This window comes from Rattus norvegicus, chromosome 4 (assembly GCF_021556685.1).
Source record: "Rattus norvegicus strain SHRSP/BbbUtx chromosome 4, alternate assembly SHRSP_T2T, whole genome shotgun sequence".
Lineage (NCBI taxonomy): Eukaryota > Metazoa > Chordata > Mammalia > Rodentia > Muridae > Rattus > Rattus norvegicus.
The window spans coordinates 80,855,018-80,871,098 of record NC_141537.1 but is presented as its reverse complement, the minus strand read 5'-3'; the positions used below and the strand labels follow the sequence as shown (position 1 = coordinate 80,871,098).

The following is a 16,081-nucleotide window of genomic DNA, read 5'->3' as shown; positions in this document are numbered from 1 at the left end:
TGGGACATAGTGCGCATTAAAAAGTTAACATTTATCACAGAGTTCAGCGCTCCATCAATATCTCATTGAACAGAGCCAAACAGCTCAGCTTCAGTGAGGCAAACCTTGCGGGAAGATAAATGCTAACATTTTCTTGAAAGCCTCGGCAATTATTCAACGGCCCACCCCCCTCGTCCCACCCTTCACCCCAGGTCTCTTCTCTCTCCTTTTGCCAGGATCTGCACCTACGATCCTTATTCGGCAAGATTCCCAGAGCCATTTTCCGTTTCTCAACCCCGTGGGCAGCGCCGCCGCCGACATCAGTGGATGATCTGTGAGTTTTATCAGCAGCAGAATCGAGTTCTTGAGAACATAGTCTGGCTAGTACTGATTTCACAAGCTGTTCCCAAACTGAGCGGCTGTTCCCTGACAACTCCACTTGGAATGAGAGATCCGAATCCTGAGGCCACATAGTTGCCCCAGAAGTCTCTGGCAATCCTGTATCTCTCTTGTTCATAACAAAGGCCGCGCTTCCCGTAACGAGGATAGAACTGAGTAGCACGGAATCAGACTAAGTTTGGCGGCGCCCTGAGCGTGCTTGCAGCGCTTGTATGGAGGCAAAGCAACGCCACCGACTGCTTGTGGGACTTAGGCCTCGCTGGTCCTGTCCTTCAGCAGGGAATTCTACATCTAGTATTAGCACCAGGTCTCTAGTGCATTCGGTGGCAAATATTCCTCTTAGAAAGGCTGTTAACTCTTGTAACATCTTCTGCAGGTCCTATAAATTTAACCAGTTGGAGCTGGTCACTAACATCCCACGCGCCAAATCCCTTCTAGGGTTCTCCGCACCCATCTGCCATCTTGAAATAATCTAGCATTTGATTATTCCCAACGTGTTGGCTGCAGAATATTAAGATCAGTTACACACAGAAACGTTTTGTGGGGCCAGCAAGCAAGATGGTTCAGTGGTTAAAGGCCTTCCCGTACAAAGTCTGACAGTCTGAGCTCAAGGGATCGCGGCTGCTGGAGAGACGGGAAATCCGAGTGCCTCAATCAATTGGGACATTTGAGTAGCCTGAACTCTGAGTCTCACCCAACAGCTATGTAACACTCAATATGCCTTCAGGGGGCTTAGAAACCCAGCCTCCTTATCAGACATGGCTACTGCAAGAGACTAGCCCAGAGGCTTGAAGGATTTCATGACATGTAAGCATGTAAACCGCCCAGTAAACTTGGCATGAACCAAAAGCCCCCAAAATTCTGGTAAGAACCCAGCTGCTTGGTGAGGAGCCCATGCCTTGTGGTTTGAGTGAATTTGAGACTTCATAGCTGAAAACTCAACGGCTGAGGAAAAAGGATTAATTTTCCCCTTAAACCTGACAGGTCCCAGGCATGAGCACCATCTACCCACTCTGAAATTATAGTATTATGATCCCACACAAAGGCTTGGGAATATGATGCTATATTTAGGTAAAGGTCAAGTAAAATAATTCCGTCAGACAATTTTAGAGTGGAAGCCTTATTTTTAAGGTACAGAAAGATGAATTTAAAGTGATCAAAGCTGACCTAATCCACATTCAAATCACAAAGGACCTTGCCGCTTTGCAGACTGATTTTCCTTGCTTTCTTTTCTCTTTCTTTTTTAAGATCTAAGGTCTTTGACATTTAAGGGAAGGAAAGAGATTTCCAAAAACTACAGCCGACTTTGGTGGGGAAAGCATCCACGTGTATGGATTTAATTCCCAGCATTGTCGTCTTCTCAACCAGCAACGAAGAAGCCTGAAAGCCCTTAAGGAGTGAAACAAGTCACGAGGCCTGTGTCACTGTGTCCATCAGGGTATGCTTGGCCATCGATTCCTCTACCAAATGATCTGCGCCTAACTGTGCAAACAGGTCGGGAAAGAATGGTGAGAGGTGATGGTATCTCAAACTCAGCATTCAGCCCCATAATTTTCACAAAATTAAGCAATGGTTTCACATTTTTTTCTAGCCTCTTTCAAACTCCTTCACAGAACCAAGAGAAAGGAAACCTATGCCCCTGTAGAACCAGGCAACGTTGAGCAGTGTTCAGACAGAGCCCGAGTCCTGTTTCTTATTTATTCTGAACAACTTGCCGTCTGGTAATATTTTTCTGTTCTATTTTTAATGGCTATAAAGTTTCTATCGCATCCAGTAATTATCTTCCATCTCCAAAGGAGAGAGGAAATTCCACAATAAGAACAACATGAGACATCCAGTGCGCAGGTGCCAGATAACGTTGTTTTGTTTGGTGGGGATGAGATTGTAAAAATATGGCTCTTTATAAATGGTGCTCTCCGGCTTATTTATAGACACAATGACACCCCCTCTTAAACTCCTTATTTAATTGCTAACAGAAACGTTATTTCAAAGGGGAATCGGGGTGGTGAAAATATATTTTAAAGCGGTGCAGGCTCCAGAGCAATCCAATTGTTCTCTATTATCAGCCACAGCTACTTAGGAAAAAGAAGTTGGGAGGTAATTTAAGCCTCAGCACACAGCAAACAAGAGCGTTTTAAATTTCTCACGAAGCAAGCTGTGCTGTGCTACATCTTGAAGGGGATGGGAAGGGACATCATGGAGAATTTATTGTCTGGTGACCATCTCTAGCTATTTAGTGAAGGCTGGGAGCAAAAACATACAACGGTGGCTAAGAGCACAGGGGTAAACTCTGCTTTAAGGAAGTGTGTGTGTGTGTGTGTGTGTGTGTGTGTGTGCATGTGTGTGTCTGTGTGTGTCTGTGTGTGTGTCTGTATGTGTGTTTATGTGTGTGTGTGCATGTGTGTGGGTGTCTGTGTGTGTTTGTGTATGTCTGTGTGTCTGTGTGTGTGCATGTGTGTGTCTGTGTGTGACTGTGTATGTCTGTGTGTGTGCATGTGTGTGTCTGTATGTGTGTCTGTGTGTGTGTGTCTGTGTGTGTGTCTGTGTGTGTGTCTGTGTGTGTCTGTGTTTGTGTCTCTGTGTGTGTGTCTCTGTGTGTCTGTGTGTATCTGTGTGTGTGTCTGTGTGTGTATGAGAGAGAGAGAGCTCTGCTCACACTTGCTGTTTTTAGATATATCTAATGATTATACTAGGGTATTATGATTACTATTGACAGACTAAGCCATGACCCACAATGCTACAATTGTAGCATATGCTACAATTCATCATGAATATACGGATTACGATGCAGTCGAGTTAAATGAATCTATGCTTACCACTCACCATGGAATCCATAAAAACTAATTCTTTCTTACTGATAATGCCCATCAAATAATGGACATTTAAAAAGTAAATAAAGTATTTTCTCCCAAAGGGAAAAAAAATCCCAAATATGCCACATCTGTCCAAGCATATGCATACACGTTAGAGCCCCCTTCACAATGTAGCTCTCAGGGGCTGAATGGAGTTAAGCTATCTCTATTTCTTGTTCATAATGCAGCATTCTAAGTTCATACTCTATCTGAGAATCAGGCTGATGAGAGTTTATTCCAGAAAGATCCTGGGAATGCTATCCCATTCACTTGATAAACAAACGACACTCTAAGGAGTCTTGGTTGTCAGCAAAGGAGTCTGGTAGAGAAGGTGACAGAGGGGGACATAAGACACATGGGCACAGAGTGACCTCAGATTTCTCAGTACATCTGTAAGGGAAATGAGATAGCCTTTTCTTTGTTCCTGACACGGGCTGTGACTGTAAGAGGTTTGCAGGTCACCCACTTCTGATTTCCCGGCAGCTGCTAAGCTAGGATTGCCTTGGGAAGACTAGAGGATGGGGGTGGGGGTCAGACAGGATCCAGAACAGAACCCCAGGCTGGTGAGGCAGAGGAGATGATGGCCCTGTGACGTTTTAATGCAGTGCATTTTCTTCTGCTGACCTGAACATGGGTAAATAAAGATAACCCTGGTCACGAAACATAACCCATTTCCCTTCCAGAGGGACACTGGGGAATCCTGGCAAAAAGTGTCCACATGAGCTGCCATCCAGCTGAATGTAAAGGGTGTCAGTATGTCAGTGTTAGCCGTGGCCAGGGTGAGCAGCTCCAGGGGAGATCTGCCCCGCACCCGCACCCCCAGAGTCCACTAGGAGAGCCTCCACAGACTCTTGGCTATCAAAGTGGATGAATGACTATTTATCTCGGCTCTGTTTCTCATTAAATATGTACAGAGGGATTGTCCCAAGTTTTGCCTATTTCTTAGGCTTTTTTTTTCTGGCTTTAACATATAAAACATCACCTAATAAAAATGGTACCACATTCAAGGCAACATGTTGAGGGCAGTGCGGTTAGTGTAGCTTTAGTGGTGTTATTTTAAGTGTCTGTGCTCCCAATTCCCTTGGAATCCATGCTGTTAACTCCCGAGAATATGAACGGACCTCCCACGCCTGTAGGATCCCACTGTGTATTTATTAGGCTTCTACACGCTGCACACCGGGCTGTATCCCCCCACCCCGCCCCCTGGATGCTTGAGTTCCTGAACACGCTTGTTTGAAAAGCTCCCTTAAAAAAATATGGTTTGGCTGGACAGGCAAAACATTTTGTGTAAGCAGAGAGCATGTTTAGGAAACACTGTTTGCAGAGATGAACTGCGCTTTAATGAAATGTCTGAGGGGATAAATAACTCAGTCCCCTTCTCCGGGGTCATGGGTGCTGGCTTTAGTGCTGGTCATAAAACAAAGTGGAGTCGTGGTCCCTGGAAGGGATGCAGAAACATCAAATGTTTGGCCGTTTGGCCTGGAAATGCAATGCGAACAGGGACTAAAATCAGGCCCTTTCACTAGCACAACAAATATTAAAATAACCACTTCAAAGGCTTTTCTGGAAGGGGGGTGCTTATAAAGTTAAAGTCAGGAAGGCAAACCCCTCGGTGAAGTCTGGATGGATATCTAAAGGAAGAGCTCTCGCTCTGTCTCGAGAAGTTATCATCTAATTGTAAAAGATGATCAGAGTTTAATTTATCTACAACGGAGGTCAGCACTCCCTCTCCTTGTAGGCCATTCTTTCCTAATTCCCCACCCTGAAATTCTTTTCCTGGAGGGTACTCCATCAGCTTCAAGGCAAAGCTCACCCTGAAGGCAGACAGCTATTGTATTCCCGAACAACGAACTAAATACTGTTGAGAGCAGGAATTAATTTTTTGCAGGTTATCCATCTTTATCTGTATTGCTTAGTGAAATCTAGCACTGAAAACTCTGCGTGCACAGAAAGACCTAGTCACCATTCAGTTTTCTCCGACTTTCTTTAGCCAGCAAAAATAGTATGGCATCACTGATGGTGTAGCGCCACCGTGTGGTCATTTAGAGAACAGCAGGTATGTTCCTTTTTCATCAAAAACTGAATTTGTTTTTACTAGCACATGTATTTGGTGGGTAGAGAGGACTTATTAGACCTACCTATGTGTCCTAAAAACATTCAAAGGATTTCTGAAGACTCCTCCTGTTACTTTACAGTAGGAAAAATCAGATCCATTTCACACGGGGGATGCCGTCTGAAGACTGCCATTTACAACGGGGGTATGGGATAAAGGGAAACAAAATTCTTAGTTTACTCTTAAAGCCTAGACACGTAACTAGCTAGTGAATGTATGTGTCACCAGTTGTTAGAAGCCCCCTGCCATAGATGAGGTTAATAATCGTGCGTGACCTACAGGGTACTGGAGGGTGGAGGGGTTAACACCCTGGAAGGTGCTTAGCACAGAGCCTTGCTCACAGAGATGGTCAGCGATGACAGAGATTATTAAAACTTGTATTTATTTAACTTCCTTTCAAACATACAGATGAGGAATCACAGCGTTGGCAAGGACTTCGAGTGCCTGGATCCTGTCCCAGACGGAAAGTTTCCATGCTTTCCTTTACGTCATGGGAACAAGAGGATCTGCCAACCTTTAGAGAAGTAACCTTCCCTCCCAGCTCCCCACACGCTAGGCTCACAACCGCTCAACCCCTCAGAACTGCTGCTGAGCAGAGCTGTCCTGCCCTGGCCCCCCACCTCCCTCCTCTGCTCTGTTCAGCACAGGGGCCCTTGACATCTGTATTTTCGCAGCTCTCTCAGGGCCTCATTGCCCCTGCGTTCTGGCTTGCTTTGTTTATTTAAGCCCCATGTCTCCTGGAGACATGGGTCCTACCTTTCTTAAGAATTTCTTAAGAATTCATCTTCCTTACTGACCACCTGCAAGGGTCAGTTTTTCCAGTGATTCCCTGACTGCCACACTCATGGGTATACGATGTGAACTGTCCCAGTGCCCTGTGCAGCCACGACACATTCACATCTCTGGTCCTCATCTCTGCAATAAAAATTTATGTCAGCGCCTACTTCACTATCAAGATGGCCTGTCAAGACACAAATTGATCATGGAAACAAAGCCTCCACTCCGATCTAAATGAGCAGAGAACAGCTCTTCACAGAGGAGAAAGACAGGGCCTTCTGGGTGGCACTAAAAGACTATTGTAGCTATAAGATGGGGGCTGAACTTCAATCTCCTACGGCTCTTTTGTCCCCACATAGCCCCATGCTTAAAGGATTTGCGCATCCTTGCCTTCCCTCCCTCTATCTCTGGGTGGTAGAGAGGGACCTGGGCACAGACAGCAAAAGTTCGTCACCAGATGGCGCCTGGGCTGCGGATCAGACTGAACCAGTTGCTGCACTGCTTCTGTTTCAGATTCAGTGGCTTTACGATTTCTGACCATCACTTTGTTCCTCCATAGAAGATAAACTTTTGCCTCAGATCCCCAACCCCCAACCCTGCCTTACCAAGTCCCTGCAGGTGTCAAAGGGTTGTTGTCCACTGCAAAGTTCTCAATTCAGTTCTTTCATTTTTTTAATCCCCATATCAACCAGCAGAGGGCGGTGAAGTACAAACTGAGTTCTGAGTCTGCCCCCCCCCCCCCCCCCCGCCCTGCACCCTCTCCAGGCTGTGGTCTAAGCTGAGGACTATTGCGGTTAAAGTTGTGGTATTTGATGTTAATGCTAGCACTCTTTGCTACTGCTCTGTTTGGCCCATGAAGAGTTCATCTGAAGCAATCCGGTCCTTCTTCTGCTTACAGAGTTCTTTTCTTCACTTAGCTTCTTCGTGGAGAGAGGCACAGTCAAACACCCTGGGCTGGAGAAGGGAGGGTGTTCAGTGCAAAAGGCAGACCAGGCAGGGATGCAGCTGGTAATGAGGTTCAGAGCAAAACAGGAGAGACCTAGGCCTGCAGCCCACTGTCCGGGAAAGGGTGGCTCACAGAGAGGAGTCTGGAGAAAATAAAGGGCATGTAGAATGTTCTGGGTGCAGCCCCCTCGATGTGCTGGTGGAGCAGTTTCAGTACGTAAAGCAATTACTGCCAGTGAGCTTAGACCACGTGAAACGAGACACAGAAATATTACAGATGCACTCTGTGACTAGAATTTATAACTGGCCAATAGGAGTCAGGGCTTGGAACCACCGTTCTAACCCATGGACAGCCCACTCTGCAGGACAGAGCTGAGAGTACTCGGATTGTCCACGGTGGAGCTCAACAGAACAAACGGCACCATCAGGAAAACCTGTGTGTGGCTCACACAGTTCTAGGGCTTACACAGTTCTAGAGTAAACGTGTATAAAGCGGGTCAGAAAACCTGAACAAGCAAAAGTCATGGGGGACAGCCACGGTTTGTAAAGTACACGTTCAAAGGGTTCATCAGCGTTGAGGGTGAGGTATGCCCGCAGAGGTGAGACAAAAGGATACATTGTTACAATTGTGCCCCACCCAGCAAAGCTGCTTGAGGAGGGAGGCTGTTACACAGGTTAAACCTGGCTGTGGGAAGGTTTGAGTTTGAACTTGAGAAAAACCAGGGAGTTACAGATTGTGGATGAATATTTGCCTCATCTCGGTATGGTCGGTGTCACCTCGTCAAAATGGACTCAGGGAATGGAACAAATCTAACACTTCCATAGAAAGATCTCCCTTTAATCGTTCTTTCCTTCTCTCCCACCTCTAGGATCCTCTCCAGATTCCCCTAGCAGGGATTCCCCAGAAAAACAGGGACCTTCGATTAAACCGGAGCTCTTCAAATGTTTGTATCTGTGTTCTCACAAACAGCCTCCAGTCCCTTAAGGGTTTCTACCCACCATGCCGCAGCCCTTCACCCTGGGGCTGGTGTCAGCTTGCCGAAAGCCACCTCTTTTGGAGAGATATTCCTAAAAAGGATGTCTCCAACCATGTAGCTTTAGGGAAGGATGTGTCAAGCAGCTTCTCGTCTCTTTAAGAACGGAATCAGCAGGACACCCACTGCTCTGCTGGGATGATATCAGAGTACAGGTTCGGTTTCTCTGTGATACCTCAGTGCATCAAACGTGCAGTCCATATTCACAGGATTCTCCCCAGGATTGGACTATTGTTGTCATTTCAAAGGGTAGGCCAATGGGACAAGATGGAGTAAAACTTAGAGGAAAAAAAATGAAATGCCAATGCGGAGATAATCTGCCTGCTTGACATCCCTACCATCCGCTGAAGGAACGAGTCACCCATAGTCCTCCCAACTTCTTGTTCAACCAGACTTGTTTTCTGTTGGGGATGGGGCATGATTTCTTTAAAGGAGACCACAGGAACTGTCAAGGCAACCTGGAGATTAGCGGTATAGACCCTTCATGCTTCCTAAACACCAAGTGAGGACGTGGTCTCCTCACATAAAAGGCCAGTGACCCAGACTTACCTCCATACAGGGTCAGAGACACAACACCCAGCTCTCAAGACCTGGCCACCAGGCCTTCGGGCTCAGCGACAAACATAGCCCATGCTATTATGTATTGGGGAAGGAGTCGATGCGTGTGCTCTGGCAAGCACCAGGATCTGCCAGTCGGGAGGGACGGATGGAAGGCGTGGAGCTTAGGCTCAAGCGGAAAAGGCCCAGCACCTGCCAGGATTGGTCCACTGCCAGGAACCAGGCCCAGTCATTGGGTCCAGCTTGGTTTGGGTTTTTATATATAAAACTATGTTTGTTACACTACTGTTCCACTCTAGGCCTGAACAAGGGACAAAGCAGAAATAAGGACGAATGGACAGCGCTCTACAAACTAGCATGACTCCACTTCTCTTTTTCCCTCTGCCACTGTCTCTTTCCCTCTGTCTCACAGACTTCCGTAGCCACAGCGGCACCTGGTGCTTGTACCCCATACCCTACACTGTACCCTACAGCAAGTGACCGGCCCGGGCTCTGGGCCTGCGTCTGCCTTTCCTGAGCCATGGAGTAAAGCTGTAGGTGGTGATCACGTGAGGAAAACTGAGGCAATAGAGTGGGGCTCTTGGTTGATATATCCCAAGACGCCCTACTCTACCCCTGCCTCCTCCCCCAGCCCCATCACTTCTCCAAGATGGCCTGAATTTCAGTTAAATGTAATGAAAGAAACTTGGCCCTAGAGGTGTCTCTAAGTGTCTCTGCCCCAAACCAGAGAATTTTTTTGGCAGAACTTCCAAGGTAGAGGCAAGTTCCTAACAGCCTTTTGGCATGTCAGGGACAATTAGACATCTGCACTCCCTAAGCACCCCTTGGGGAGGAGAGACCATGTGTCTGCCAGACTTCTGCTAAAGTGTTGCTTGGGTTGGATTTGGGGGTTCTCTCCTTCTCTCTCTGTCCTTGGGGGCCAAGAAAAGTAAAGAGAATACAAGACAACTCTTACTTGGGGCAAGTCTGACAAGCCAGTGTGTTCATTTGGGGCTGGTGGCCATGGGGATACCAGAAACTCCTGAATACACAAGTACTGCCTGAGGGAGCAGAGATGATTGTACCCGTGACAAAAAGACACCCTTTCCGTTTTGTTCCAAGAAAGTTGTGAGAGCCCGTGTTTGATTGTTCCTTCACCAGGAGAAATGAGCTTGAAGTTCTGAGTCACTGAGAATCAAGTCACAAATGAGTGTCTTGTCCTTGCTGGAAGTCACAAGTCCCATAGCTGGAAGTAAGAGCCCCCAAGAGGGCTCCTTCCTGGCAGAGGTGAGCAGCTGCCATCTGTACAGCACTGGGTGAACCCAAATGGGGCCAGCCTTGCAGAAGACCTCAGAGGGGAGCACTCTAAGGCCCACCTGGGTGTCTTGGCCTACGGACTGCCACAATGATCCCTGGCACATATGTGTCCCCGATCTGCTGCTCACCAACAGCAGAAACTGGGTTTGGAGGAGCAGGTTTCCCCCAGTAACAGCAGCTCCTCCCTATACTGCCCGGACAGTGGGAGAGTGGGGGCGAGGGGGTGTCGCCATCTCTGCACAGGTGGATAGCGTGAGAGCTGCCCACTCCCCCCAGTGGAGCTCACTGACAAAAAGGACAGCTGTGGTTCAGCTAAGGGGCAAATGATTCCAAAATGAGCTACAAGTCAGTTTACACAAAGGAGAAGGGGAAACTCTATTAGGTTGCAATCTCTACTTGGGAAATGTGTTTCTAAAGGGAGTTTGCGTGCCACGGAAACAAAGCCCCAAAGCCCAGTTTCAGCTTATTAGCGCTAAATTGGCCACAGCAAATGAGCACTGCAATTGTCAGTGACCTGAGGTTTTATAAGCACACTGGGACTGTTTGCAGAGATCTTGCACGTGCCCCGCAGAGCAGCTAAAGGGAGGCAACTCAGCCTAGCAAGCCCATTTCCAAAGCTCAGAGCAGCCATGAATCCACCCCATCAGATACCTTCTGCACAGGGACCTCCCTAGGGCAGAAACCTTCCTAAGATCTGGGCCTTGCACTTGGTTTTCTTAAGAGAGGAAGAACAACAAATAAAAGGAACAGACAGCGAGATCTGTGGGCAGGAGCCCCCTGTCAATCCACCAAGAGTAAACCTGGACCGATCCTCTCTGGCTGAGACGTGCCTGTGGTACTGAAAAGTCACTGACAGAGTTAAGGAGGTTCCACCCTGCTGGGAAGCAAGGGAGGATAGCCTCTTTCTCATAGGGCACAGTTCGGTCAGAACCAGATTCCATCTAGCTTTTATTATTACGGTTTTCTCTTGGTAGGTCTCACCCTTCGTGGAGTTCACTTGCAAAGGGTAGAGGTGGAAGCATGAGGTGTTTGCAGCATGAACAGAGTTAAAACCTGATCAGCTCCGTAAAGGTCCTAAGGAAGAGGCTAAAGGGAGAAAAAGGCAGGAGCCCACACTGGGAAGAATGATGGAAAAATATTATTTCAGGAGAGAACTCAGAAGACGGAGGTTCTAAGGAGCAGAGCAGTGTCTGGGGAGGAGAGATGGTGGGTCCCCGACATAGGGGCAGGACTGGTAAGGATGCTTGCAGAAGTGGAAGAAATCCAAGGAGCAGAGGGAAGAAGAGGCAGGTAGGGTGAGTTGTGTTGTGGAGATCCGGGGAGGGGCTCATGGGGAGAGAGAGAGAGAGAGAGAGAGAGAGAGAGAGAGAGAGAGAGAGAGAGAGAGAGAGATCTGAAGTGTAGGCTATGCTGATTAGCTTTCCATTCTTAAAACTCTTCTTCCTAATTCTAAAACATTTCTCTCCAAATTCTTCTAGCATTCTAACCAGTTATGGCATTCCAACAACCCACACACACGTACACATGTGCACATATACATACACATACGTGCACACATGCAAGGACACACACAGGTGATTCAGGATTTGCTGTGACTCAATTCTGGAGTAATTGCTCCTTTTCTTTGATCGCCTCACCCCTTTTCCCCTTGAAGCATCAGGCACTCTTGGGGGGGGGGCTCCTATTAGATTAGTGAGCCCGGAGCCCGAAGTCTATTTTTAATTCCAAACTCAGCACACATTTGCAGAACATCTACAGTGGACCAAGAACCCTGTTAGAACGATGGTGGTAAGATTAAATAAAGCACTACTTTGCCTCCTGACACTGCACTTGGAGATGATATAAGAAAAGCCCCTGGAGAACGAAGAACATGAAGAAACATATCTCTGGGGTCTAACAATAAGACAACTGAGCATGCTCCCGAGGGAAAAACAGGCTTCCACTGAGGAGAATGGGCTGCTGGGTAAAGCAGCAGGCACTAGACCAGTGGAAGAGACAAACTCCAAGAGATGAAGGGGTCCTTACATCCTCCTTGATAGCTCCCCACACCTGCTAGTTTTGCATGTCAAGGTCTTAGGATACATGAGAGGCCATCTCTGGTCTTCAGTGCTCCTTTGCAATGGTGGGAGACAGAGAGCTGGAAGGAGGCATCCACTGATGAGAAGTGAATGGGTTTGTACCAGGAAACCACCTTAACATTGCAGCAATGGACCTATGACCATTCATCAGGACAGCTAAGGCGTGAATGAGAAAGTTAGGAAATGGAGATTTTGCATTTTCTAGAAGGTTCTGGTGCACTGTGAAGGGGTAGAAAACATAGAAAATGTCCATATGTGGGAGTGCACCGACACATGCTTTCATACTTGAAAAACAGCATCTTTGGGAAAATAGCAATGAAACTAGAATTGTAGCATTTGGGAGAGGGGGGGTGATTTCCATGGCCACAAAACAGATACATCATTCCTAGAAAAGATATTCCATATTATTTGTGTTTTACTCTTCCTGAGGACAGAAGGAAAATGGTTTACTTGTTACCAACACAAGAAAAGTATTTTAAACGAGGTCTCTCAAAATATGACCAATGCTTCTTTCTCAGGTATACATTTATGGAAGGGTCTCTTCAGCAGTATGTTGAAACCACCCAGGTAACATCTCAAAGAGTTTGAATTTCTGGGTAAAAGAGATCTAGTGACCTAGAACACTCTGGAACTGATCATCTCAAATGAATGTACCCTTCAGAAATACTTACCTAAACTGTCTGTTCCATACCTATTTAACACTCCCTTCCTTACTTCTTGGGCAGCTGAAGGGCTATAGAGCTGCCCCATGGACTCTGTTTCATCCACCTTTGACCCAATTTCATAGACAAATGATGGTGGGAACCATCCTCTGTTCTCCACTGTCAGTCTCAGCATCCTTTTTCTCAGTCTCAAGAATGTTTCTGTTTGCGAATACTATAATTACCACAAGAGACTAAGTTGTGTAAACTGCCTTCAATAAACTTTTATGGTAAACAAAATTCCAACGTGATCATGCCTTGCTGATGACGTTCTGAGGAGGTCTGAGTATATGAGTGCAAGGCATGGATTATTGTCCAGGGAGTCGCTAAATTTAACCAGGAGCTTTAACTAGGGAGCTGATGTTTAAGGCACTGTGAGAAAGAGTTGAAACCATAGCAGATATCTAGGCTGAGACAATGGGGGAGTCTGTGTGTACCTTTCACTTTGTTTAACCACCCTCGCCCCCAGCCATTCCTCTCTACCTCCTACGCTTCTGTAGGGAGCTGCTCTCTAACTGCTGTGCACCAGGAGAAGGTGAACCATTTACACCCCTCAAGCATAGTGCAGCCAAAGAGGATCAAGCCAGATGATCAACGAATCTGAAACAGGACTCTTGCCTGAACCAAGGCTATTTGAGTGCCAAGCACTGCAGGAGAACACCATATTCTACATATCATCCTGTAGGACCCACTAATTAGACCTGCCACCTTGACAATAAATCAAGTTATGAAGCTACCTGATACTCTGTAGCTCTTTACAAGAAATGTGTGGGGTCTCAAAGCTTCCTTGTTACCAGCCAGTAAAAGGCTACTCGTTGGTATCTAACTTCTTTTTACAAGACTATGCCAAGCTTTCCAACTTTGATGTTGAACTATGTTAACAATGGCTGGCTTGGAAACTCCCTGTAGGGTTTGTAAGAAATTAATGTTAGCCCTCCTCTCAACAAAAAACTAGGGGCTTGCAAAACACACCATATGCTTGTCACTTTGCCAATGAATCAAGATGTTTTTGCAGCCTTCTGAGTCTAAATAATTAATGGTGATGTCTAAAGATTACCCCAAGGCTCAGGGAGTGAGGATGGGGTCTCCACGGTGTCCAACAAGACACAACCTCAACTCAACCCAATATTTCATGTGATGAATGGCCAGGCTTCATGACCACCCCCACAACCCCACTCATCACCATTGTTCATTTGTCGTCTGTTCCCATTCCTCCTGGTTCTTGCACAACTGGATTCTCTGTTTTGCTTCAAGCAAATACTATTGCTTTTTACCCATCCTCAGATACAGCACTTGCTCCGACTGACTCCAGCTTCTCCAGTGATTTTCTTTCTAACTGGTACACTTTAGTATTAGTTGCTTTGCTGTCGAGGGACTAGTTTCCTTTCAATACATTCTTGCCAAACAATTAATCTAAATCAATGAATCAAGCTGAATAAATCAATAGCCTGACTAATTTTGGTGATTATGGTCAACTTGGATTTTCTAAATATTTCAAAAGAACAGATATTAAGTTCTTATTCTGTAAATTAAGGTACATCCATGATCATTTTAAATAAATCTTGGCCTTATGAATTCTTAGGTAAAAGGAACTCTTCTTTAATTTTTATAATCTTTCATGAAATTAGTTTCTAGAGCTTAATGTGTATTGTTGATTTATTTCTTCCCTCTCAGAAATATCAGAGTGAAGTGCTATCCAGTCCTCAACAGAATCGCCCACTTTTCTTGTTCGTGTTTTTGTTTGTTTGCTTGCTTGCTTGCTTGCTTGCTTGTTTGTAGACATGGTCTCACACTGTAACCTAAGCTGGCCAGGAACTTACTGTGAAGTCCAAGATATGCTGGGACTCCTGGCAAACTCCACATCCTGAATTCTGGCATTACAGGTGTCCCCCACCATGTCTTAGTCAGGGTCTCTATTCCTGCACAAACATCAGGACCAAGAAACAAATTAGGGAGGAAAGGGTTTATTCAGCTTACACTTCCACATGCTGTTCATCACCAAAGGAAGTCAGGACTGGAACTCAAGCAGGTCAGGAAGCAGGAACTGATGCAGAGGCCATGGAGGGATGTTACTTCCTGGCTTGCTTTCTTATAGAACCCAGAACCACCAGCCCAGGGACAGCACCACCCACAATGGGCTGGACCCTCCACCCTTGATCACCAGTTGAGAAAATGCCTTACAGCTGGATCTCATGGAGGCATTTCCTCAACTAGTGCGCCTTTCTCTGTGATAAGTCCAGCTTGTGTCAAGTTGGCACACAAAATCAACCAGTACAACGTCCAACTTACTTTTGATTGTTGATTTATCCTTAACTTAATAAAACATTTAACTTAGGTGTAGTGATGCTTGCCCATAGCTGCTCCAGCTACGGGGAGAGTGGGACAGGAAGATCACCTGAGCACAGACGTTCTTGGCCAACCTGAGCAACACAGTGAGAATCCTGCTTCAAAACAAAACAAAGAATAGACTTTAAATAATATTAAATCTTTTCTCATATGTAAGACTCCCCCCACCCCCACCACCTAGTTCCAGTCACCTTTCTCCATTATGACATGTTAACTGATGACCAGAGCAATTTGGTTTATGTAGAGGATACTAAAGAGGGGTCCATTACAATAAGTAGTCCCTAATCCACCAGGTCTTTACAGGATAAAGCCCCATATTTCATTATTTCACTAGATTCCTCAATATGCATTTGTTTCTAGGTAAAGCTGAAATTGGGTTTGACTTTTTTTTTTTGGAAAGGTCAAGATTTTATTGTCTTCATAACAAAATCAGCTTAGAACTGGATCACTTGGCCCTTTCTCTTCTTGTCACCTCCCAGTTCAAAATGCTTGCATCTCTTAATAGCCAGCATCCTCTTAGATCTGCAGTTGGGCTCAACGCACTCCAGTCTCAGCACAATCTTCTTTGTAGTTTTAGCCTTTTTGTGGAAAAATGGGCTTAGTCTGTCCACCGTAGCCACTCTGTTTCCTGTCATAACACCGCTTTCCCTGGGCATACAAAGAATCCTTGCCCTTCTTGTACTGTGTCACCTTGTGGGGTTGGTGCTTCCCACATTTCTTGCAGAATGTCCGGTGGGTCTTAGGAACGTTCACCATGTTTGCAGGAGCACTATCAGCTTAGAAAAAGAGCTTGACATTATTTTAATGATTCTTCTCATCCTTACTTAGGCAGCAGAAAAGTGACAGTTGGAACTGGAGGCTCTGCAGCCTGTGGCTGGAGCTGGCAAAATAAGGCTACACAGCAGCACTGTAGTAGTTCTCACAGCCCTGGAGGCTGGGGAATCTAGACCAAAGGTCTGCTCATGGGGTCACAGAGGCACTCTTCTGTCTGGGACAAGGAGCA

General features: G+C 46.2%; 1 pseudogene; it reads right to left on the bottom strand.

The window, feature by feature from the left end:
* Positions 1-15,461: 15,461 nt before the first annotated feature.
* Positions 15,462-15,840, bottom strand: Rpl36a-ps13 (ribosomal protein L36A, pseudogene 13; annotated as a pseudogene).
* Positions 15,841-16,081: the final 241 nt, after the last annotated feature.